This window comes from Hyla sarda, chromosome 2, assembly GCF_029499605.1.
Source record: "Hyla sarda isolate aHylSar1 chromosome 2, aHylSar1.hap1, whole genome shotgun sequence".
Classification (NCBI taxonomy): Eukaryota; Metazoa; Chordata; class Amphibia; order Anura; family Hylidae; genus Hyla; species Hyla sarda.
Genome location: NC_079190.1, coordinates 495190408 through 495217780, shown reverse-complemented (window position 1 = coordinate 495217780; position 27373 = coordinate 495190408). Strand labels below are relative to the sequence as shown.

The following is a 27373-nucleotide window of genomic DNA, read 5'->3' as shown; positions in this document are numbered from 1 at the left end:
CAGAGCGTCACTTGCCCCCTGCAGAGCGTCACTTGCCCCCTGCAGAGCGTCACTTGCCCCCTGCAGAGCGTCACTTGCCCCCTGCAGAGCGTCACTTGCCCCCTGCAGAGCGTCACTTGCCCCCTGCAGAGCGTCACTTGCCCCCTGCAGAGCGTCACTTGCCCCCTGCAGAGCGTCACTTGCCCCCTGCAGAGCGTCACTTGCCCCCTGCAGAGCGTCACTTGCCCCCTGCAGAGCGTCACCTGGCCCCTGCAGAGCGTCACCTGCCCCCTGCAGAGCGTCACCTGCCCCCTGCAGAGCGTCACCTGCCCCCTGCAGAGCGTCACCTGCCCCCTGCAGAGCGTCACCTGCCCCCTGCAGAGCGTCACCTGCCCCCTGCAGAGCGTCACCTGCCCCCTGCAGAGCGTCACCTGCCCCCTGCAGAGCGTCACCTGCCCCCTGCAGAGCGTCACTTGCCCCCTGCAGAGCGTCACTTGCCCCCTGCAGAGCGTCACTTGCCCCCTGCAGAGCGTCACTTGCCCCCTGCAGAGCGTCACTTGCCCCCTGCAGAGCGTCACTTGCCCCCTGCAGAGCATCACTTGCCCCCTGCAGAGCGTCACTTGCCCCCTGCAGAGCGTCACTTGCCCCCTGCAGAGCGTCACTTGGCCCCTGCAGAGCGTCACTTGCCCCCTGAAGAGTATTACCTGACCCCTGCAGAGTATCACTTGCCCCCTGAAGAGTATCACTTGCCCCCTGCAGAGTGTCACTTGCCCCCTGCAGAGTATCACTTGGCCCCTGCAGAGTATCACTTGCCCCCTGCAGAGTATCACTTGGCCCCTGCAGAGTATCACTTGCCCCCTGAAGAGTATTACCTGACCCCTGCAGAGTATCACTTGCCCCCTGAAGAGTATCACTTGCCCCCTGCAGAGTGTCACTTGTCCCCTGCAGAGTATCACTTGCCCCCTGCAGAGTATCACTTGGCCCTGTCACTTGGCCCCCGCAGAGTATCACTTGGCCCCTGCAGACTATCACTTGGCCCCTGCAGAGTATCACTTGCCCCCTGCAGACTATCACTTGGCCCCTGCAGACTATCACTTGGCCCCTGCAGACTATCACTTGTCCATACACCAAGAGAAAACCTCACCTTCTCCTCACCAGCAAATCACTCATAACCGCCAAATCTATTGCTTCCTACAGACTCCAGACTGGCTCCGCCTACTCCAGTCTAGTCACATGGCTGGTCACATGGCCATGACATCATCACAGGTCCTTTAGCTGCCTAGGAAATAGCATCTACCTGATCCTAATATCCTGAACAGAGTCCGGAATCCTCTCTGCACACAGGGTTATCTCTGCTGTCCGGGTGAGTTTCCTCTTGATGTAATTACTGATGATGTAACCTGCACTATTATATGTATATGTATGTATATATATATATATATATATATATATACACACAGCTCCACTATTATATATATATATACAGCTCCACTATTATATATACTATTATATACATTGTCTGCACTATATACAGCTCCACTATTATATATATATACTATTATATACATTGTCTGCACTATTTATACACAGCTCCACTATTATATATACTATTATATACATTGTCTGCACTATATACAGCTCCACTATTATATATATATATACTATTATATACATTATCTGCACTATTTATACACAGCTCCACTATTATATATATATACTATTATATACATTGTCTGCGCTATTTATACACAGCTCCACTATTATATATACTATTATATACATTGTCTGCACTATATACAGCTCCACTATTATATATATATACTATTATATACATTGTCTGCACTATATACAGCTCCACTATTATATATATATACTATTATATACACTGTCTGCACTATTTATATATACACAGCTCCACTATTATATATATATACTATTATATACATTGTCTGCACTATTTATACAGCTCCACTATTATATATATACTATTGTATACATTGTCTGCACTATTTATACACAGCTCCACTAATATATATACATATATATACTATTATATACATTGACTGCACTATTTATACACAGCTCCACTAATATAGATATATAAATGTATAAAACCAAAGGATAAGTTGGCCAGCACTATTGATTCCAAACTATTATATGGACCTGGCTTACAGGTGCAGGCTGCTGGGCTAAATATACAGCAACAGGAGAATACAGCAGCACACTGCTAGCACAAAGATATAGATAAAACATGAGTATATAGATAAAACACGAAAAGCTATACAACCGTAGGGCAATAAATGAAAATATGAAATTATGAGGTACTTAGCTTGCAACTTTGGCGGCCAAATAGCGTGGACTGTCCCACCACGGTAAGGTGACCTCATTCTGGGACGGACCCTACACTGTGAATATGCCTCTGTGTGAACAGTACAGCAGGCATTGCAAGACCTGAAACATCCAAGGCACCTTATATACACCTGATAGAGGTGGGTGGGGTGCAGGAGCCAACATGGAGGTAGCTACTCCCCCGTATGTGTAATACAATCAAAGAATAAATTGGCCAACACTATTGATTCCAAACTATTGTAAAGACCTGGCTTACAGGTGCAGGCTGCTGGGCTAAATATACAGCAACAGGAGAATACAGCAGCACACTGCTAGCACAAAGATATAGATACAACATGAGTATATAGATAGAACACGAAAAGCTATACAGCCGTAGTGCAATAAATGAAAATATGAAACTATAAAAGTATGAGGTACTTAGCTTGCAAATTTGTCGGTCCACGTTATTTGGCCGCCAAATTTGCAAGCTAAGTACCTCATAATTTCATATTTTCATTTATTGCACTACGGCTGTATAACTTTTCGTGTTCTATCTATGTACTCATGTTTTATCTATATACTCATGTTTCATCTATATCTTTGTGCTGGCAGTGTGCTGCTGTATTCTCCTGTTGCTATATATATATATATATATATGTATATATATATATATATATCAGTGTTTCCCAACCTTTTTCGGGTCGGGGCACACCTCGAAAAAAAAAAATTTCCGCGGGGAACCGCTACAGAGGTTGACGAGCAAAAAAAAAAAGGGGGGGGGGCAAAATGGTAAAAAATGCAATGCACTATATCTATTTATCAGTGGGTATGTAGTTTAAAGTGCTGCTTTATACAGCAACTCACCAATGACGTCTTCTCTAATTTGCAATGTTGCCTTCTTTTCTCCATTTGGTCCGGGCCATCATCACGATTTCTTCCACACACAATTCTTCACAGTTAAACCTGCAAAACAAATCTATTAGGCGCCAAACTTTTTTTTAAATGGGTGACAGAGGGGTGTAGAAGAGTGTACATGGGTGACAGAGGGATGTAGAGGGGTGGACATGGGTGACAAAGTGGTTTAGAGGGGTGTAGAGGAGCGTACAGAGGGGTGTAGAGGAGCATACATGGGTGACAGGGGTGTAGAGGAGCGGACAGAGGGGTGTAGAGGAGCATACATGGGTGACGGGTGTAGAGGAGTGGACAGAGGGGTGTAGATGAGTGGACAGAGGGGTGTAGAGGAGCATACATGGGTGACAGGGGTGTAGAGGAGCGGACAGAGGGGTGTAGCGGAGCGGACAGAGGGGTGTAGAGGAGCGTACATGGGTGACGGGTGTAGAGGAGTGGACAGAGGGGTGTAGAGGAGCATACATGGGCGACAGAGGGGTGTAGAGGAGTGTACATGGGTGACAGAGGGGTGTAGAGGAGTGTACAGAGGGGTGTAGAGGAGCGTACATGGATGACGTGTAGAGGAGTGTACATGGGTGACGGGTGTAGAGGAGTGTACAGAGGGGTATAGAGGAGCAGACAGAGGGGTGCAGGAGCGTACATGGGTGACGGGTGTAGAAGAGTGTATAGAGGGGTGTAGAGGAGCGTACATGGGTGACAGGGGTGTAGAGGAGTGGACAGAGAGGTGTAGAGGAGCAGACAGAGGGGTGCAGAGGAGCATACATGGGTGACAGGGGTGCAGAGGAGTGTACAGAGGGGTGTAGAGGAGCGTACATGGGTGACAGGGGTGTAGAGGAGTGGACAGAGAGGTGTAGAGGAGCAGACAGAGGGGTGCAGAGGAGCGTACATGGGTGACAGGGGTGTAGAGGAGTGTACAGGAGCGTACATGGGTGACAGGGGTGTAGAGGAGTGGAGAGAGGGGTGTAGAGGAGCGTACATGGGTGACAGGGGTGTAGAGGAGTGTACAGGAGCGTACATGGGTGACAGGGGTGTAGAGGAGTGGAGAGAGGGGTGTAGAGGAGCGTACATGGGTGACAGGGGTGTAGAGGAGTGGACAGAGGTGTAGAGGAGCAGACAGAGGGGTGCAGAGGAGTGTACATGGGTGACAGGGGTGTAGAGGAGTGGACAGAGGGGTGTAGAGGAGCGTACATGGGTGACAGGGGTGTAGAAGAGTGGACAGAGAGGTGTAGAGGAGTGGACAGGGGTGCAGAGGAGTGGACATGGGTCGACAGGAGGGTGAACATGGGTGACAGAGGGATGACAGAAGGGTGGACGGGGTTGACAGGGATGACAGGAGGGTGAACATGGGTGACAGGAGGGTGAACATGGGTGACAGGAGGGTGGATGAGGGTGAACAGGGGTGACAGGAGGGTGGATGGGAGTGAAAGGGATGACAGGAGGGTGAACATGGGTGACAGGAGGGTGAACATGGGTGACAGGGGTGACAGGAGGGTGGATGGGAGTGAAAGGGATGACAGCAGGGTGGATGAGGGTGAACATGGGTGACAGGGGTGACAGGAGGGTGGATGGGAGTGAAAGGGATGACAGGAGGGTGAACATGGGTGACAGGAGGGGGGTGAACATGGGTGACAGGCATGAGAGGAGGGTGAACATGGGTGACAGGAGGGGGTGAACGGGAGTGAAAGGGATGACAGGAGGGTGAACATGGGTGTGAACAGGGGTGACAGGAGGGTGGACAGGGGGGGGGGGGCTGGATATGGATGACGGGGGGGGGGGGGGTGAACATGGGTGACAGGAGGGTGCACAGGAGTGAAAGGGATGACAGGAGGGTGGACAGGGGTGACAGGAGGGTGGACATGGGTGACAAGGGGGGCGGACTGGGTGACGGGTGGGGGCGGACTGGGTGACAGGGGGGGCGGACTGGGTGACAGGGGGGGGCGGACTAGGTGACAGGGGGGGCGGACTGGGTGATGGGGGGGTGCAGACTGGATGACGGGGGGGCAGACTGGGTGACGGGGGAGTGGACATGGGTGACAGGGGGGGGGTGGACATGGGTGACAGGGGGGGGTGGACATGGGTGACAGGGGGGGGTGGACATAGGTGACAGGGGGGGGGGGTGGACATGGGTGACAGGGGGGGGGGGTGGACATGGGTGACAGGGGGGGTGGACATGGGTGACAGAGGGGGGGGGTGAACATGGGTGACAGGGGGGGGTATATGGTGGACCCGGGTGATGGGGGGGGGGGTTGGACAGGGTTGAGAAGGGGTAACAGAGGGGTGGAAAGGGTACAGTACCTTAAGCAAGCCGGTCCGCGCAGCTTGCAGGTCCACGGCAGGCACGGGAGTCCGGCGCATGTGAAGATCGTTCCGCCCCAGGGACCCATTTTCGGCTCACTGCGTCGCACGGTAGAAGGGGGGAGGGGGACACAGGGGACGCAGTGGGAAGGGGGACGCAGGGGACGCAGTGGGAAGGGAGGCGCAGGGGACGCTGTGTGCGCAGTGCGCACGCAGGCTTCCCTTCCCCCCTGCGCCGCCAGTCATAAGTGCGCAGGCTGGGGCGGGATATTTAAAAAAAAAAAAATCAATAAAAAAAATAATAAATCACAGCAAAATTCCGCAGCACCACGACCAGTGGCGAACGGCACACACGTGTGCCGTGGCACCGCGGTTGGGAATCACTGATATAATATATATATATATATATATATTATATCGTATATACTCGAGTATAAGCTGACCCGAATATAAGCAGAAGCCCCTAATTTCACCCCAAAAACCCAGGAAAAGTTATTGACTCGACTATAAGCCTAGGGTGGGAAATACATCCCCATCTCATCATCCCACCCATCTCATCATCCAGACCCCCGTCATTAACACCCCCTCATCATCACCCCGTCATCATCACCTTGTCATCATCCCCCTCGTCATCACCCCCCCCTTCATCATCACCGCCTGTCAATCCCAGTGGTCTTCAACCTGCGGACCTCCATATGTTGCAAAACTACAACTCCCAGCATGCCCGGACAGCCATTGGTGACGTCCCTGCGCATGAACGTCCCTGCGTGGTGGCGTCAATGCAGCGTCACTAGTTCGAGGCCTGCCCGGAGCGGAGAAGAGGGCCTCCCGGTGAAGATGGACAGTCCGGAACGACTAACCCTCTCCACCGGACTGTCCCTGCAGCATAGGTGGTCGAATATGGATGGCCCGGAAAAGCTCACCCTTCCTTCCCACCGAGGGGAGGTGAGTAGAAAACAAATGGGGGTCTGGATGATGACACAGGCCGCAGTGGTCTTCAACCTGCAGACCTCCAGATGTTTCAAAACTACAACTCCCAGCACGCCCGGACAGCCGATGGCTGTCCGGGCATGCTGGGAGTTGTAGTTTTACAACATCTGGAGGTCCGCAGGTTGAAGACCACTGACAAGGGATTGACAGGTGGAGATGGATGGCCCGGGCCATCCCCTCACAGCTAAAACCGGAAACGTTTTTTGTTCACTTGAGTATAAGCCGAGGGGGGCGTTTTCAGCACGAAAAATCGTGCTGAAAAATGTTGCTTATACTCTAGTATATACGGTAGTAGGTGGCAGTTTATTCTTGGTTAAAAGGTAATATGAGACGTAATTGGTCACCTTCTTTTGGGGTTTGGGGTGTATCTGTGAAGTAAGTGTTTCTGTCTTGTTCTCTATTTTTGATTTTGCTTTTTCTAAGATGTTAATCGGATTGTCTTTTTGTTTGAATTTATCTGTAAGAGAATTGGCTTGTACAATTGCGTTTTAACTTGCTGAATTGGCCAAATTTAATATTTAGAAGCCACCTTGGAAGATGGTAACTGGAGAATAAAATGTAACAATTTTTTGGAGTGGGTTTATGAAAAGTTCTTAGTTCTAATTTATTACCAATATTGGTTATTTTTCAATCTAAAAATTTGATGGATGTGTGTTCACTAGATGCAGTGAAAGATAAATTCCAATTATTTTTATTAAGACTGTTTAAAAATGTTTTTAAGACCTCTGGGGAATTTTGCCAGATTAAAATAATCGCGCTGGGCGCGAACCTGATTCCCATGGCGGTACCTCTTTTCTGTAAATAAAAATTATTGTTAAAATAAAAATGTGAGTTAAAATGAATAAAATGCTGTCTAAAATAAATTTGGATTTGTGCAGGTGGGGGATTCCCTCTTATTAGAAATTTTTGTACTGCACCAATACCTAAATTGTGTTGTATCACTTTATACAATGAACTCACATCCAAAGTGACCAATAAATAATTTTCCTGCCATTTTAAGTTTTCCAATATAGAGATAATCTGAGTGGCATCTTTGAGGTAATGAGGGGTGGTCTGTACGTACGGTTGGAGTAATCTATCTATGTATTGTGAGAGGTTGGATGAAATGGACTCTATTCCTGAAACTATTGGCCGGCCTGGAGGGTGAGTAGGGTTCTTATGGATTTTCGGGATGCAATAAAAAAAAACTGGTATCCTTTGCTGGGTCCCTAGTATGAAATTTTTTTTCTTTCTCAGTTAAAATGCCAGACTGTGATGCTGTATTGCATAAAAGTTCTAGTTCTTTCATGAACTGACAAGTTGGATCTGATTTTAGAGATAGATATGTGTTGGTATCCATGAGTTGTGAGAGACATTCTTTGTTATAGTCTTCTGTATTAAGGATAATGTCCCCCCCCCCCCCCCCCCCCCCTTTATCTGCGGGGCGGATCGTAATACCTTTGTTTTGTTGTAATTGTTTTATGGCTTCTCTCTCTTTAAAAGTCAAGTTGGATTTTGCTGTGAGTGTAGGTGTAAGTTTACGAATATCGCATTCTACTGTCTGTTTAAATGCTGTGATATGGGGACCAGCTTTGTACCTTGGAAAAAAATTTGATTTTAGGGCGCAATCCGTATGTGTAAAATTGTCTGAGGTGGAAGTTGGTGGTTCTAGAGGGTGTTTAATAAAATATTTTTTCAAGCATAATTTCCTTATGAATTTTTCGATCCCTATATAGGTATCGAATTTGTTTAATCTTTTAGAAGGGGCGAATTTTAATCCCTTCTCTAATAGGTTAGTTTGTGAGTTGGTGAGAGTAGTTGAACTGAGGTTTATAATGGAAATCTCAAGTTCTTTCAATTGGCCTTTCCTACCTTGGTTGGGGGTTGGGTTGGTGTGTCCAGTTCTTCTAACTCTTCGACAAACCCTCTTTTTCTTGGGGTTGGTGGAAGGTTGATGTGAGAATGAGAAGTGGTTGGTGCTGAATGTATTTCGGCTTGTATTGTGCGTTGTCTGGGATGTGGTAGCGGTGGTTGTGTTTTTGGAGTGATAATTGGTGGAAATGGGGTTTGTGGGGTTGGGAGAAGTGGTGGTTTTCTTTTGAGGAGATTTGTGGTGATTCCATCTTTGGTATTTTTGATAGTGTTGTCTGTGGGTTCTGTTTGGAGAAGGGTGATAATGGGGGCATCTGTCTAAAAAATTACTATTAAATAGTGGGGTGTATCTATTTTGTGTAGGTATATTATACTGTGGTTTATTGTGTAACTGATTGACAGATGTGTGTGTTTGATTGTTATGTGTGTTTTCAGTATATGATTTTTTGTTTGTATTGTTTGAAAGCCAGCTTCATTTTTTGGATTTTTTATTAATGATTTCTGTTTCTGGCTTTCAAACAATACAAACAAAAAAATCATATACTGAAAACACACAACACACAACACTCAAACTAACACATCTGTCAATCAATTACACAATAAACCACAGTATAATATACCTACACAAAATAGATACACCCCACTATCTAATAGTAATTTTTTAGACAGACGCCCCCATTTCCACCAGTTATCACTCCAAAAACACAATCACCCCTACCACATCCCAGACAACGCACAATACAAGCCGAAATACATTCAGCACCAACCACTTCTCATTCTCACATCAACCTTCCACCAACCCCAAGAAAAAGAGGGTTACTCCAAGAGTTAGAAGAACTGGACACACCAACCCAACCCCCAACCAAGGTAGGAAAGGCCAATTGAAAGAACTTGAGTTCCATTATAAACCTCAGTTCAACTACTCTCACCAACTCACAAACTAACCTATTAGAGAAGGGATTAAAATTCACCCCTACTAAAAGATTAAACATATTCGATACCTATATAGGGATCGAAAAAATTCATAAGGAAATTATGCTTGAAAAAATATTTTATTAAACACCCTCTAGAACCACCAACTTCCACCTCAGACAATTTTACACATACGGATTGCGCCCTAAAATCTAATTTTTTTCCAAGGTACGAAGCAGGTCCCCAAATCACAGCATTTAAACAGACAGTAGAATGCGATATTCGTAAACTTACACCTACGCTCACAGCAAAATCCAACTTGACTTTTAAAGAGAGAGAAGCCATAAAACAATTACAACAAAACAAAGGTATTACAATCCGCCCCGCAGATAAGGACATTATCCTTAATACAGAAGACTATAACAAAGAATGTCTCTCACAACTCATGGATACCAACACATATGTACCTCTAAAATCAGATGCAACTTGTCAGTTCATGAAAGAACTAGAACTTTTATGCAATACAGCATCACAGTCTGGCATTTTAACTGAGAAAGAAAAAAATTTCATACTAGGGACCCAGCAAAGGATACCAGTTTTTTTTATTGCATCCCGAAAATCTATAAGAATAGGGTTCTCGCCCTCCAGGCCGGCCAATAGTTTCAGGAATAGAGTCCATTTCATCCAACCTCTCACAATACATAGATTACTCCAACCGTACGTACAGACCACCCCTCATTACCTCAAAGATGCCACTCAGATTATCTCTATATTGGAAAACTTAAAATGGCAGGAAAATTATTTATTGGTCACTTTGGATGTGAGTTCATTGTATACAGTGATACAACACAATTTAGGTATTGGTGCAGTACAAAAATTTCTAATACGAGGGAATCTCCCACCTGCACAATTTATTTTAGACAATTTATTTATTTAATCCAATTTATTTTAGACAGCATTTTATTCATTTTAACTCACAATTATTTTTATTTTAACAATAACTTTTATTTACAGAAAAGAGGTACCGCCATGGGAACCAAGTTCGCACCCAGCTATGCAAATCTATTCATGTCCGCTTGGGAGGAATCCTACATCACTCCCCACCTGGGCGCAGGCCTGGTTCTATGGCGAAGGTACATAGACTATATTATTTTAATCTGGCAAAATTCCCCAGAGGACTTAAAAATATTTTTAAACAGTCTTAACGAAAATAATTGGAATTTATCTTTCACTGCATCTAGTGACCTTACATCCATCAAATTTTTTTATTTAAAAATAACAAATATTGGTAATAAATTAGAACTAAGCACTTTTCATAAACCCACTCCAAAAAATAGTTTCATTTTATTCTCAAGTTGCCATCTTCCAAGGTGGCTCCTAAATATTCCATCTGGCCAATTCAGAAAGTTAAAATGCAATTGTACACAAGATAAACAATATCAAATAGAAGCCGAATCTCTTACAGATAAATTCAAACAAAAAGGCAATCCGATTAACATCTTAGAAAAAGCGAAATCCAAAATAGAGAACCAAGAAAGCAACACTTGCTTCACAGAGACACCCCAAACCCCAAAAGAAGGTGACCAATTACGTCTCATATTACCTTTTAACCAAGAATACCGAAAAGGCGAGAAAATTATTTAAAAAAAAACTGGCACCTACTACGTCAAGTAGCCCCGACCATCCAAAACAACCTTAACCCATATACTGACAAAACATGGCTCCATCTGAAAGGTTTCCACCGTTGCAGCATATGCTCAAACTGTAAAATAACAACATTTCAAAAGAAAACAGAAAGCATCTGCTCCACAATAAATAATTATCGATTGGAAATCATGGACAATATATCATGCAACACAAAAGCCATAATTTACATCATCCAATGCAGCTGCAACAAACAGTATGTAGGCAGAACTAAACGAGCATTAAAAACACGTATTTTGGAACATATTTATAACCTCAAAAAAGGCAATACAAAACATCCATTATCTCTACATTTCCATCAATACCACAAACAAGATCCATCCAATATGAGGTATACAAAAGGTTAAAACGGATTGGAAGGGAGGGAATTTTAGCGCAAAAATGTCTAGAGCAGAAGCCAGGGAAATCTACGAATTCCGAGTCCATGGAACCAAAGGGATTAAAGGGTACCTTTCATATATTATAGATTAATGTATGCAGAATAACTTTCCAATAGCATGTTATTAAAAAATATGCTTCTTTCTTTTTAATTTTCCACTTTGAAATCTATAAAAAAGGACTGGTAGGGAGACCCCTAGTGGTCATTTTTTCAGACTCATGCAGGAGTCCTAAATCTCAGACTGCATCCGGGACACAGACAAGCTCAGCACTGCTCCCTGGCAGTGAGCAGGTGAGTTTGTCTGTGTTCCAGCTGCAGTCTGAGATTTAGGACTCCTGCACGAGTCTGAAATCTATTAAAAAGGACTGGCAGGGAGACCCCTAGTGGTCATTTTTCAAAGTGGAAAATTAAAAAGAAAGAAGCATATTTTTTAATAACATGCTATTGGAAAGTTATTCTGCATACATTAATCTATAATATATCAAAAGTTTTTTTGATGAAAGGTACCCTTTAAATTCAGAATTAGAAGTTTTTGGATTTCTGTGATGTCCCCATGGGGGGCTGGGCCCTTTGCCCCATCCAGCACCAGGCTGTATATCAGCATCTGGATGGGTCCAGGGACTCAGCCCACATGGTTTATCCTATCTTCACCAGAAATTCATTATATTTATATTTATTTTTATTGTATTTAGTAGATTTTAATATTATCTGTATTGCAGTAATATTACTATGACTATTAAAGGAGTACTCCGGAGCTAACCTTTTATGGGGGAATTGGAGCATGAGGCAAAGTTATATAACATTCTCATATACTCACGTTTTCCATATGGTCTTCTTCCCGGTCTTCTCCTCGCTTTTCTCTCCGGCCGGAAGCTGGGTCTTTTGATGACGCTCGACCTGTATTTCTTCTTGATCCGCCGCCATCTTTGCCTGGTGACTCATTGCTCCCATGAGTCACTGCGGGCTGTGCCGGCCTCCCCGCCCGGAGTCGGCTACTCCCCCAAAGTTAATTTATTCTGCGCATGCGCAGTACTACGCAAATAGCGTAGGGCTAACGCTAGGCTCCTAACGCTGCTTACGTTAGCCCTACGCTATTTGCGTAGTGCTGCGGCATTCTTGTGACACCGCTCGTGCAGTGTTTCCCAATCAGGGTGCCTCCAGCTGTTGTGAAACTGGCATGCTGGGAGTTGTAGTTTTGCAACAGCTGGGGACAACCTGGTTGGGAAACACTGCGCTAGTGGGCACATGGATCAGTGGGCACATGGATGGGTGGATCAGTGGGCTAGTGGGCACATGGAGAGGGCTGATGAGCTGGGAGGGGGAGGATGGGAGGAGATAACCACAAGGGAAGGAGCTGTGGGCGTCACTTTATTATAATTTATTATAATTTCCTGGGAGGAGGGGGAGAGAGCAGCAGCTAACAGGAAGCTGGTGCAGGGAGTCATGGGAAATGTAGTCTTTATGACATGGCTGCTTACTGCTACAGGTGGCAATTACAAGAGAATGGCTGGGCCAAATTTGACAAATGAGGTATCGTTGGAAAGGTCTTTGAAAGAACAGGTCTTTTGAAAGAAAGGTCTTTGAAATCAGATGAGGGAAACTTTTTTTTTAAGTACCAGCGCTCCGGACTACTCCTTTAAGGCCATTATTAGCAGGTTGTTGTATTTTATATTACATTTGTATTATATATTGCTGTATTTATTGTGTTCTTACTGTATTTTTATATTTATATTCTATATTATATCCACATTCATAATGACATTTTGTACCCTGACACTATTATAACAGTTATATTTTATGATGTTTTATCACTTTTATACATGTATTTATTCTATTTGTTTATCCATGTATGCATGAGCTGTGTGTGTGTGTGTGTGTGTGTGTGTATATATATATATATATATATATATATATATATATATATATATATATATATATATATATATATTGTGGCAGTGTGGCAAGGAAAGGGTGTATTTCCTTGGCTCACCCTGCAGAAGCTCTCACCTGCTTCTTAAGTAATGAGGCAGGAAGGAAGGGAGGTGTATATGAGATGGAGACTCAGTCTAATCTAGGCTCTTCCTAGGAGACAGCATGTGGGCTGTAGGGAAGAGACAGAGGCTGCTGAGGAGTACACAGCCCGAGCTATGAGGGGCTCTAAGAGAGTGACATTGTGAGTAGAAGGTTGCAGGGGACATAAGTTTAACCGGCTGAGGGAAGCTCAGCGGTTGTTAGTCAGGACAAGCTGATCTGTTTAGTCAGTGACCAGACGGTCTAGGATTTTGTTTTGTTCCTGCTTTTTGTTTATTTCTTTCCCTGCAACCTGTCTAATAAAACTGGCAAGGTGCCAGATTTGCATTATAAGCGTTTGTTTGCTGATTTATTGAGAAGAAACGCATCCTGTGGCGTGGTCCAGGACGATCCCAGAGCTAATCCCCAAGACGGATCGTCACATTTTGGTGGAGGATGCGGGCACGCCGTTGCTAAGGGCAACCCATTGCCAAGGGCAACCAACAAGCGAGTTGGAGAGGAGCTGTTGCTAGGAGCAACCCCCTGCAAGATTGCAAGTCGGAGGAGCCCAGCAGAGGAGTTCAAGCACAGTTTGGTGTCTGTGGAGGAGCGTTGCTAGGGGCAACGGATCGAGAATTTTTTTCCAAGAAAATGGGACAACCTCGAAAGGCCGTTGCTGGGAGCAACCGACGTGGGCCACAAGCTGTGGTCGCCAAGACGAAGCCGAGGTCCCGTGAGTTGTCGGTGGGCGGAATCCCACTGTGGGTGGACTTGGATTGTTGCCAGACTGTATCTCGGATTATGCCAGAAATAATTCCCTTTGTGAAGTCCCACCCGGAGCCCGGTAAGACTGTTCAAATTACCTTTGATACATGTTTTGGGACAGTAAGCCATATGATGGAGGTATGTGCCGAACTTACAGTGGAAATTGTACTGGGCAGAGACTTTCCGTATTTCTGGCAGCTGTGGGATGCTGAGAGTGCACCTGAGAGTTCGCACACAAAGGTTCCGGAAGGAGTGAGGACTGGGGGGTCTCTACTGGACTGTGTGAATGGTGCTGTATATTGTGATCCCATGCAGGCTGATAATGTTTTTCTTGAAACACTTATGTTAATGTGTTCTGATGTAAAGAGTTCTATTCCCACCTCTCGCAGGACAAAAGAAAACCTGTGTGAGCTGGAAATAGAAGGTAAAAAGATGAATGTTTTGTTCCAAAATGTGTAATAAGTCTGGTAAAGACCAGCTGCAGAAAGCCAGACCCCGCTATAGTGTCTATACAGGCCGGTATTTGGGGTTATAAAACAGTCAATGTGTGTCTTTCTACTCCCTATGGTACCATAAGTCACAAGGTTGCAATAGAGCCTACCTTAGAGTATGAAGTAGTGCTGGGGAAGGATTTTCCGTTTTTTCAGCAGTTGTGGGAAGATAGTCAGGTGACTAGAGCAGGAACACCTGATAGGCTCACAACACTTGGTTTTCACCACATAGCAGGGGACAGTAACTCAGCTGAGGACAGGGAGTGTCAGCAGACCCTAGGTATATGTCAGGTGGGAGTGTGCCAGACCACTAGGGGAGCTGAAGAACAGTCTGCGAGTCAAGTTAAAGTGGTGACTGGAATAGAAGCTCCAGAGATGGCTGTGGAAAAACCAAAACTCCAGAAAAGAATACCAGTGGAGCTGGGGGCTGCACTTACGGTCACAGACAGAGTCCTAAGTGAAGGAGACTGTGACAAGACAAAAAAGTCTGCCAAGAAGCCGAGAGACAGTTCAGAGGAACTGATCAGGAATCTTCCTGACTCGCTGGTACCAAGAGCCATTGAAGTTGTTGCTAGGGGCCACAAACTAACCGCCAAGGGATTGCCAGTCGGACAGGAGTGTTTAGCAAGAGTCTCCAGAGTTGCCAACATGGTGGGAGAGGAAGAGTGCCAGGTGTCAGTGGCACCTGTTGTGGATGATAATAATGAGGCACAAGTGGCCGCAACCCCGGAAAAGGGGGAGACTTCATCTAGAGATGGAGAAGAGCTGGGTCGAGTGTCTGACAGAGGACCAGAGGATGTCTCAAGGTCTAACAGCGAGAGTGAGGAGACCGCTGTCAGTAAAAGGTCTCGGAAAAGACGAGCTGGCCTTGGGAAAAAACTGGAGCAGATCCAGAATCTGGAAGAAACCCTGCAGATGGTTTCTGTGAAGTTGTTGGAGAAAGAAAAAGAGGTACATCGCTTGACAGAGGAGAGGGACAAATCACTTGCTGACTTTAAAAAAGAGCAAGAAGTGAGGCTTCAGCTGGAAAAAGTCATGGAGCATCACAGAAGTGAGTTTGTGGCTCTGCAGGATGAACTGTCCCGCTCCCAGGGTCTTGTGACCAGCAAGGAGAGTGAAGTGCAGAGTCTGGCCAAGCAGATGTCATTCCAGGAAGAAAAAGTGAGTCTTCTACATGGTGCATATCAGGCTCTGCAGAGTGATCACAAGGCTAGCCTGCTAGCCATGGAAAAAATAGAAAAAGAGAAGAATGAAATGAAGATGGAAGTTGATGATCTTGCCAGCAATCTGGGGAGTGTCTCTAAAGCTAAGCGACAACTTGAGGAGGAAGTCAAGGTGAAGAATGCCCTTGCACATGCTCTTCAATCTGCTAGTCATGACAATGACTTGCTCCGTGAGCAGTATGAGGAGGCCCTGGAACAAGTTGAGACTCTGCAACATGAAAACAAGAACTTGCAACATGAGATCTCAGATCTATCTGAACAGATTGGTGAGAGTGGAAAATCTATCAATGAGTTAGTGAAGTCCAAGAAACAGTTGCTGGACAGTGAGAAGATGATCTCCGCACAACTCAAGAGTGAGCAGCTGAGATATATAAAGCTGGAAGATGACATGAAGATCTTAAAAGAGAGCCTGGAAAAGCAGAACGAAACGCGCAGAAGGTCCCACGTAGCTGCCTTGGTTTTGCTGGGAGCGCAAATCTACGAGCAGGTGGCTGTGCTGGCGGACAATGAACAATTGAGGAAACAATTGCTGTCTTCGGAAGATACTGTCAGGGACTTGACAGAGTTACTTGACAGTGAGAGGATGAAGTCCGCTAAGCTCCAGTGTAAGCTGCGAAAATGTGAGAAAAAGGAAGAGGACCAGGAAGTCCTAAAAGAGAGCAGAGACCAAGATATGGCGGAATTGGCTCAAGAAAGGCTTCTGGGGCAGAAGTTACGGGATACAGGGATGCTTTCTCTGAATGCCAAAAAGTCCTCTAAAGCTAAGATTGAGGTGAAGTCTTGTAAGAAGTCCCCTGAAGCTAGGACTGAGCTGAAACCTGGTGGGAAATCCTCTGAAGTGGAGACTAAGAAGAGAGGTGGGAAATCCTCTGAACCTGAGCAGACCAAAAATTCTGAAGGTAATGCTGATGCAGAGAAATCCTCTGAAGCAGAAGCTAAACCAGAGTCAACCTCAAAAGCTGTGAGTAAAGAGAATGGCACAACTGAAGCTACAGGTGAAGAGAAGAGTAAGCCTGAAGAAGCTGCAGTAGTAGAAGCTGATTCTACACAAGAATCTGAGGGAGCCAAAGACTCTGAAGCCAAACCTGAGGAAGCTAGTGCTCCTGAAGAGAAAGCTTTAAGGGATGAGGTGAAACCATGTGAGAAATCCACTGAAGTCAAGACTGAGGTGAAACCAGGTGGGAAGTCCTCTAAAGTTGAAACTGAGATGGACCCGTGTCAGAGGTCCTCTGACGGTACAGAGAACAAGACAGTGGTTGGTGAAGCCACTGAGGCCGAAAGATTCTCTGAAGCAGAGGCAGCGGTCCGGCAAGCCAGAAGAAGACAAAGGTTAGAAGCATCGGTCCTCTCACTCCTTAATTTCAAGAACCCTGCCCACACCAGGGTGAAGAACCTGGTACTGGAGAGGTGTGACCGAGAGACTTGCAATTGGTGGCTGGTAAAAGTCCGGAAGAAAAAAGTCAAGGACTTCAGAGACTGTGGGACAAAAGTTGTCCAAGAGAAAGGAAAGGCAGATGGTTTCTGCCTTTCAAATACATGTGCTCCTTCCCGGTGGTCTGAGCAAAGGGGGGGGATATGTGGCAGTGTGGCAAGGAAAGGGTGTATTTCCTTGGCTCACCCTGCAGAAGCTCTCACCTGCTTCTTAAGTAATGAGGCAGGAAGGAAGGGAAGTGTATATGAGATGGAGACTCAGTCTAATCTAGGCTCTTCCTAGGAGACAGCATGTGGGCTGTAGGGAAGAGACAGAGGCTGCTGAGGAGTACACAGCCCGAGCTATGAGGGGCTCTAAGAGAGTGACATTGTGAGTAGAAGGTTGCAGGGGACATAAGTTTAACCGGCTGAGGGAAGCTCAGCGGTTGTTAGTCAGGACAAGCTGATCTGTTTAGTCAGTGACCAGACGGTCTAGGATTTTGTTTTGTTCCTGCTTTTTGTTTATTTCTTTCCCTGCAACCTGTCTAATAAAACTGGCAAGGTGCCAGATTTGCATTATAAGCGTTTGTTTGCTGATTTATTGAGAAGAAACGCATCCTGTGGCGTGGTCCAGGACGATCCCAGAGCTAATCCCCAAGACGGATCGTCACAATATATATATATATATATAATGTGTGTAATTGATATAGTTAAGTATCTGTATTTATCTGTATAGGTATTTTCTTGATCTATTTTCCATATTTACTCATTTATTAGTTTTCCATATGTCCAATCCCTCCTCCATATCTACCTTTACGTCAATATATATTTATAGACTAGTTGTACATATAACCTAACCTATTTTTATATTTTTTATATATATATTTTTTTTATATTCTTCTATATTTATTTAATATCCATTGTACTTCCCATTTCCCTACCAATCACCTGTAATCCAGTCCAAGACTTACACCATACTCAAAATGGCTACCAATCAAAGCAGAAAGACTATTTAAACCCCGAACTAACATGGGGTACACTATATACAGCTACTGAAGAAGGGGTCTCTCCGAAACGCGTTTAGCTAACTCATTGATACTATACAGACCACCTATACAAAGACTATTACCTCCGTTTATGCACATTTGCGACAGCTGGAACCCCCCTATATCGGGACCACTGTACAGGCGCGCGCGCGCCTAGCCACGAGGACGCCGCCTGGCAGCACTACGGATCATTTGCACCTATCCACCGCTCCAATCATCACATCCTTACAACTATCTATTTTGCCGGGTGCATCCCGTGCTATACCTGGAGGTCACCGGGAATCCATCCATTTACCGCGCGGACATCTACACCGAGCCGGCTGCCCAGCCATGCCAGTCTGCAGCACGAAGCTCCACTATCTACGCTAAGCTAAGCACCAGTTCTAATTCTACATACTACTCTGTGGAACACCAGCAATTGCAACATTGTATTTATTAAAGGGGTATTCCAGGAAAAAACTTTTTTATATATATATATCCACTGGCTCCAGAAAGTTAAACAGATTTGTAAATTACTTCTATTAAAAAAATCTTAATCCTTTCAGTACTTATGAGCTTCTGAAGTTAAGGTTGTTCTTTTCTGTCTAAGTGCTCTCTGATGACACCTGTCTCGGGAACCGCCCAGTTTAGAAGAGGTTTGCTATGGGGATTTGCTTCTAAACTGGGCGTTTCCCGAGTTTTTCAGCACGATTTTCAGCCATCGGCTGTCCGGGCATCCTGAGAGTTGTAGTTTTGAAACCTTGGGAGGTCTGCAGGTTGAAGACCACTGTGGCCTTCGTCATCATCCAGACCCCCCCCCCCCCTTTTGTTTTGTACTCACCTCCCCTTGGTGGGAAGGAAGGGTGAGCTGGTCCGGGCCATCTATGCTGCAGGGACCGTCCGGTGTGGAGGGTTAGTCGTTCCGGGCTGTCCATTTTCACCGGGGGGCCCTCTTCTCCACGCTCCAGGCCTGCCCCGGACTAGTGACATTGCCTTGACGCCGCACAGAGAGAGGGGGGGGGGGGGAATGATGACGGGGGTCTGGATGATGACGAAGGCCGACGTGGTCTTCAACCTTCGGACCTCCAGAGGTTTCAAAACTACAAATCCCAGCATGCCCGGGTGGGAGTCCACAGCATGGTGGGAGTTGTAGTTTTGCAACATCTGGAGGTCCGCAGGTTGAAGATCACTGATGAAGGGTTTGACAGGCGGTGATGATGAAGGGGGGGGGTGATGACGGGGGTCTGGATGATGTATTTCCCACCCTAGGCTTATAGTCGATTCAATAACTTTTCCTGGGTTTTTGGGGTGAAATTAGGGGCCTCCGCTTATATTCAGGTCGGCTTATACTCGACTATATACGATATATCTCTTGAAGAATGTATTGTATTTTCTCAATTTATTCCTATTTTGGCACGTGGGTTACATGCAACACAGTAACCTCGATATATATATTTATATATATATATATAGTGTGAGCCCCCCGAATCTTATTAAAACATTATAATTTTTTATACAGAAATATAAGTGTAAAATACACACATTAACCCCTTCCATATTAAAAGTTCAAATCACCCCCTATTCCTATATAAAAAAAAATGTAAACATAATAAAAATAAACATATTTGGTATCACTGGGTGCGTAAAAGTCACTATATATTGTTTTGGGACAGAATCGGGATATATCGTATCGTCATACGTGTATTGCGATACATATCGTGTCACTAAATTCTTGCCGATTTACACCCCTAGTAGTAAGGGGATGCATGAGGAAGGGGGTGTTACTGTGTGTGATCCCAGTAGTAATGAGATTACATGAGGAGGAGGTTTGTTACAGTGTGTCACCCCAGTAGTAAGGAGATTACATGAGGAGGAGGTTTGTTACAGTGTCACCCCAGTAGTAATGTAGACTACGCACACTGCTATACACATGGGGGGGGGGGGGATGTGCAGACTGCAGAGCTTTGCACCCTAGGGACTTCTATAGACCTTAAGCCTAGGGTGCAATGCTCTGCAGTCTGCACATACCCCCACTTGTATAGGAATGTACACTACACACACTGCTATACAGATGGGGGTATGTGCAGAGCATTGCATCGGTCAGTGACCCAGGGCCTCTGAGTCAGCATAGTCACTGCAATTCACATCTGTACATACACTAGAGTGCAATGCTCTGCACATACGCCCCCTGTATAGCAGTGTGTGTACTACACACACTGTTATACATGGGGAATATGTACAGAGTATTGCACCCTAGTATCTGTACATTATTATGTTAGCGGACGGGATTGGACAAAAAATCATCGGGAGTGGGATTGAAAAAACCAGTCCCGCGCAGGGCTCTACTACATAGTAGGGGTGTAGGAAAAAATTGATTCAGTCAAGTATCGCGATATTTCATTAGACGATACTGTATCGATTCAAAATATTTTCGAATTGATCTTTTCAGGGATGTGGAATTCCTATCTCCCGACGCCCCAGACATGCAGTTCTGGGCGCCGGGCAGGTGAAATTTCCGGCCCTTAGTCCTGCTTCGGGCAAGCAGGGTGGCGCTCAGAGGGGTGAATGGAGAAGGCTCTGGACTCCTGCCCTCTCCGTACTATGCAGCCCCCAACTGATTTCAGTAGCTGGGGGACACCGCTAATAGCCAGCATGCGGCGATCGCAGAGCCAGCCTGGCTCGCAGAGCACACAGATCAATGGAGTTCAATAGAACTCTATTGATCTGTATGAGGAATCTAGTGATTCCTCCTGAAAGTCTAATAAAGTGTAAAACAAAAAATGTTTTAATAAAAGTTTAAAAGACACACATTAACCCCTTCCATGTTAAAAGTTCAAATCACCCCCTATTCCTATATAAAAACATGTAAATATAATAACAATAAACATATTTGGGGTATCACTGAGTGCGTAATTGTACGAACTATTAAAATATAACATTATTTATCCCATACGGTAAATGAAGTAAATGTTAAAAATAAAATAAAAACACAGAATTGCAATTTTTATAATATCCCAGAAAAAAAAGATAAGAGATTAAAAAGTCAGATCAATACCAAAATGGCACCAATACAAAAAACAGATTATGGCGCAAAAAATTAGCCCTCATACAACCTCATTATGCGAAAAAAATCGCAATATATCGTCTTTGAGACAGAATCGGGATATATCGTATCATCAGACGTGTATCATGATACGTATCGTATTGCCAGATTCTTGCCAATTCACACCCCTACTACATAGTGTATAAGGAGAACAGCAGGCAAACTCCAGTAATCCTTCTTCCTCTCTGTGTAACATGTGCAGCAAAAAACCACAGAGGAAAGGGTTACAAAGCAGAGTGCAGTGATTGGCTGACAGCTCAGTGACACAGTGAGGGAGGAAGTTTAGTCATGTATAGTGAGGGTAGGAGAGGGACACGCCCCCTGCCTGAGAGAAGATGGAAAATCAGTGTGATCTGATATAAGCTGATTTTAAAAGAAATACAGAAGCTAGACATATGAAGTTATATGTATATGATCAGGATGAGGCACTGAGCAACAGATAACTTTTTTTTTTTTTCTGAGATATGATAGGTACGCTTTAAGGTCCCTGCATAGTCAGTGTGCATATACAGTGGTCCCTCAACATACGATGGTAATTCGTTCCAAACGAGCCATTGTTTGTCGAATCCATCGTATGTTGAGGGATTCGTGCATTGTAAAGTATAGGAAGCTGTACTCACCTGTCCCCGCCGCTCGAGATGGTGTCCCCGCCGCTCCCGATGGTGACCCCGGCCTCCGCTGGGCTCTCCGCTGTCTTCTCCGGTCCTCCGCTGTCTTCTCCGGTCCTCCGCTGTCTTCTCCGGTCCTCTGCTGTCTTCTCCGGTCCTCCGCTGTCTTCCGCAAGGCCTTACTGGGCCTGTGTAGCGACGTCATTACGCCGCTGCGTACGCCATTCCTATTAGATGACGTGCGCAGCAGCGTATTGACGTCATCGGAGAGGGCCGAGAAGACACCGGAAGACCAGCGCTGGACCCTGAGGGCACCCCGGAGCATCGTGGAGGGGTAAGTAATACTCACAGCACCACACTGGGAACATTAAGCTGCTATCCGGCAGCAGCTTAAGCATTTGGCGCTGCCGGATAGCACTTTATGCGATGGCCCGACATAAAAAAGCATCTTATGTCGATGCTGACATCGACATGCGATGGCCTCTGAGAGGCCATCGTATGTCGATTTGATCATATGTCGGGGCCATCGTAGGTCGGGGGGTCACTGTATTGTGAATAGTAGACCCCACCAGGGGCGGACTGACAACACTCGGGGCCCCCAGACCAAATGAAGCAAGAGCCCCCAGTCAGCCCCTGGCCACACCTCTGCCCCACCCCTCTTCTACACAAATCCCTCCTCATGCACCACTTCTACATATAAAATGAAATATATTTATAACGTAGGTAAGAATTTTTCACCACCAATAATACCTGTACACAAGAAGGAAATATATACCACTACACAATAACTGGATAATACCAACATACTGTACTGAAATAAACCACTATACAGTGGTCCCTCAACATACGATGGCAAACCGTTCCAAATGAACCATCGTTTGTTGACACCATCGTATGTTGAGGGATCTGTGCAATGTAAAGTATAGGAAGTTGTACTCGCCTGTCCCCGCCGCTCCGGACCATCACCGCTGCCCTGGATGTCGCCCTCCATCGCTGTCGCCACGTCCCCGTGGTGTCCCCGACGCTCCGGACGTCTCTTCTTCTCCGGGATCGTCGCTCTCACGTCGCCGTCACTACGCACAGCGCTCCTATTGGATGACGGGACGGCGTGTGTGGCGACGTGATGACGACGATGGAGAGCGCCGGCGATGCAGGGGATCGTGAAGAGGACGCTCCGGGTGCCTCGAGGACAGGTAGGAGACCATCACCGGAGCACACGGCGCACCGTAAATGGCTATCCGGCGGCAGCTGAAGCAGTCAGCGCTGCAGGATAGCCGTTTATGCGATGGCCCCGACATACAAAAGCATCGTATGTTGATGCTGCCTTCAACATGCGATGGCCTCTGAGAGGCCATCGCATGTTGAAATTATCGTATGTCGGGGCCATCGTAGGTCGGGGGGTCACTGTACACACACCATTATTCCCCCATACAGTTCCCTTATAGCAGTATATACCAGCTGTACACAGGATCTGTATACCATATAAGTGATTATATACAGGGCCACTTAGATTCAACAACATTGAATCTAAAGGGTTAATGTCGGGCTTCAGCCTGATTGGTGATGTCTGGCATTAGCCGAGGGTTCCAGCTAATGATTTATACAACACAGTGGGAGCAGGCACTGTGCGTACATGTACGCCTTGTGTCTAGAGATGAGTGAAGTTACAGTAATTCGATTCGTCAGGGACTTCTCGGCTCTGCATTTGCTGACTTTAGCCTGCATTAATTAGTTCAGCTTTCAGGTGCTCCGGTGGGCTGGAAAAGGTGGATACAGTCCTAGGAGACTCTCTCCTAGGACTGTATCCACCTTTTGCAGCCCACCAGAGCACCTGAAAGCTGAACTAATTTATGCAGGAAAAGTCATCAACTGCCGAGCCAAGAAGTTCGTGACAAATCGAATTGCTGGAAGTTCGCTCATCTCTACTTGTGTCCTTAGGGCTCACTTACAAGGACAGATCCGCAGCATATTTTATGGTGCGAATCTTCCGACAATGGACCCTACAGTACTGCCTCCATCTGTGCCTGCTCATAGCGGCAATCCGCTGCTACGAACAGACACTCTTCGATGTGTATTAGGGATTGACCGATTATTGGTATGGCCGATAATCTCGATTTGGGGCATTATCAGTATCGGCAATTACCTTGCCGATAATGCCCCGCCGCCCGCACCGCGACCGCCCCCGACCCGCCGCACCGCGTTGCACCCCCCACCGCACCGCCCCCATTGCCTCCCCCATCCCCGGTTTTATAATTACCTGTTCCCGGAGCCCACGCTACTTCTTGCTCCTGCTGCGTCCTGCGTTACGCTGTGCGCAATGACGAGTGACCTGACGTGCGCGACGTCACCGTCAGTGCGCACAGTGACAGTTCAGGAGGACGCCACTGGAGCCAGAGTGTGGAGCCAGGTAATTATAAAACCGGGGATGGGGGAGGCAATGGGGCCGATGCGGTGCGGGGGTCGGTCGCGGTGCGGTGGGTCGGGGGGGCGGGTGCGGTGCGGCGGCGGTCGCGGTGTGGTGGGGGGAGCAGTGGTGGTGATAGGTCTCAGGACCCTCGGACAGGCAGGGGGAGAGAAACGGGTGGCGGCGGCGGCCTGTGGCACCGCAAAGGCCACTGCTGTGCATTGATTTAAAGCGCCCGCTTTAAATCAATGATCTGCAGCGGTGTCGCGGGGGGATAAATAGCCGATAACTTATACCGGAATATCGGTATAAGTTATTGGCTATCGGCCCTAACCACCACCGATTATCGGTATCGGCCCTAAAAAAAACGATATCGGTCGATCCCTAATGTGTATACTCGCACACATTGCTGCTGCTCTTGGCCTAGCTCAGGGAGCAGAAGGAGCGGCTGCGATGTGTGCGAGTACACTGCACATGCACATTGAAGCGTGTCTGCTCGTAGCGGCGGATTGCCACTATGAGCAGACACAGATGGAGGCAGCACTGTAGGGTCCATTGTCGGCAAATCTGCAGCGTAAAATACACTGTGGATCCGTCCGTGTGAATGAGCACTTAGGGTAAGTTCTCAAGTACAGGATCTGCTGTATATTTTCTGCAGATGATTTTGCTACCCATTGAAGCTAATGGGTTGCAAAATCAGCTGCACAAAATATGCAGCAGATCATGTACATGTGAATGTACCCTTAAGTGGTTAATGATAAATAAACAAGCAGTGTGTCCACGTGTTGTCGTCCCAGTGGGGTCACTTTCCCTCCTCCAGTGTCCACAGGTCACGAAAAGGTCACATTACAAGAACAATTTTGGGAAATTTTTTCCCCCAAATTGTTCTTGTAATGTGACCTTTTCGTGACCTATGAACACTGGAGGAGGGAAAGTGACCCCACTGGGCGGCTACTATACACATCAACCAGCCCCAGGATATACTGCTGATCAGAGGGGAGAGAGGCAGGACACAGGGACATCTCTCACCTCACATGAAGCTGCTCTGTGTTCCTGGGAGGCCTGTCAGCTCTCGGCCCCGTCCTCTTCCTGTGCTAGGGGCGGAGCCATCAATCAGGTCCTCTTCATCCCATATTTATATAGAGAAAGTAATCAGCTGAAAGTAGTGCTTGTCTGACTGGGGATCCGGGCCCTTTACCCGGCCGGGCCTTCAGACCACAGCCGAATGAACCGGCAGTCAGTCCGCCCCTGGACCCCATCTTCATATCTCAGTGAGGTTCAGGGCGGCACTGCCTGCTGTAATCCATGGAATACTCACCTAGAGTCGTCCTCATGTATTGTCATTTTCTGTCATGTTGAGGTCTCGTTCCTCTTTGTGTCATAAACCTTCTTTATATGTGCAGGAAATATGGAGGTTTGGTCTGTGAAATCCTTATAACATGTTGTATGTGATATAATATGGAGAATTACATCTATGTGAGATAAAGATGGAGAGTCCTGTGTATGGTGTCATGTCTGGAGGTGGAGGGACACAAGACATCATGGTTCCCAGTATACATGTTGTTGTGCTCTCCCCCTCCCCCACCTTTTCCCCACAGGTTGTTTCTGTACTTATGGTAGTTATTCTGCCCAGCAACAACTGTTCTGATAAGAGATGGATTCCTGGTTCTGATTGGACGTCCAGATTCTGCCCGGCAACCGAGATCTTCTGCCCAGCGATGCTTCTGCTCCCCAACAGCATTCTGATTGGCTACAGGCCCAACGGCGGGAACAGGTTTTCCGCCTAAATACAGGACTCTGGTGTCTCCAGCTCAGTCAGCCTGTGGTGAAGATTAGGAGAAGGGAAGTCTTGTGTGGACATGTTTATTATTATAGTTCTGGTATTTAATTTGGTTTGAGTATTTGGTATTTTGGTCAAAATTATTAAATTATTTAATCTTGGCGAATTAAATTTTTTGATTAAATTATAATTTATTTAACCTTTAGTAATACATTGTGAAGGATTTTATCCACCAGCTCAGTTGTGTATTTATTTTAGAGAAAAGTTGGGTGGGACCTATGGGGCAATGTTCCTCATCAGGAGAGAAAATGCTGATTGTTTCCCCTGATTATCATATGAAAAGGTCTCGGAGTATCCCCAGTATCTCTTACAGATGTAAATAGGGGTGTGACCAATATGTCTCCACCCTACAATACAATGTGTAAATGAAGGCTGATCCCAGGAGGCCATAGAATGCTAAAACTGGTTGGACAGGTTCTGGCCCCATCATTCTTACTTTACATATTGTAGGTGGGGGAGGGGAGGCCAATCTGATGGTGAAAAGGGTATAAAAGACCCCAGCATGGCTCATATTGGGGAATATACCAGGATAATATACTTGGGACACTGGAGACACTGACTGGAGATAGAGACCTGAGTGTGTGGAGGGTCCATGTATGGTGACTAGAACATCTCTGAGGTGACTGGAAGTAGAAGGAATTATAAGATATTGTAATTGTTTCATAGGCTGCTTTCACACTATGAAGTTCACCCGTTAATAAACGTATGTTATTATGTATTATTAACAGACGTTTAACCCCTTAAGGACCGGAGGTTTTTCCGTTTTTGCATTTTCGTTTTTTGCTCCTTGCCTTTAAAAAATCATAACTCTTTCAAATTTACACCTAAAAATCCATATGATGGCTTATTTTTTGCGCCACCAATTCTACTTTGTAATGACGTCAGTCATTTTGCCCAAAAATCTATGGTGAAGCGGGAAAAAAAATCATTGTGCGACAAAATTGAAAAAAAAAACGCTGTTTTGTAACTTTTGGGGGCTTCCGTTTCTACGTAGTACATTTTTCGGTAAAAATGACACCTGATATGTATTCTGTAGGTCCATACGATTAAAATGATACCCTACTTATATAGGTTTGATTTTGTCGGACTTCTGGAAAAAATCATAACTACATGCAGGAAAATTAATACGTTTAAAATTGTCATCTTC

At 46.0% G+C, this 27373-nt stretch overlaps 1 protein-coding gene and 1 pseudogene across 4 annotated transcripts in view; one reads left to right on the top strand and one right to left on the bottom strand.

Moving 5' to 3' along the window:
- Positions 1-1186, bottom strand: part of LOC130358123 (zinc finger protein 850-like) — a 74485-nt pseudogene extending 73299 nt beyond the window's left edge.
- The window catches only part of LOC130357179 (zinc finger protein 84-like), a 378316-nt gene that overhangs the window by 340004 nt on the left and 10939 nt on the right, over positions 1-27373 (top strand). Inside the window, exon 1 of one of the 4 annotated variants that reach the window (XM_056559705.1) lies at positions 1259-1342. The exons of 1 other annotated variant lie outside the window; for it this stretch is intronic. The gene's annotated coding sequence lies outside the window, so the exon portion shown is untranslated. Of the gene's footprint in view, positions 1-1258; positions 1360-27373 lie in introns of those variants that run through there. 2 more of the 4 variants (XM_056559707.1, XM_056559706.1) reach the window with 2 other exon arrangements.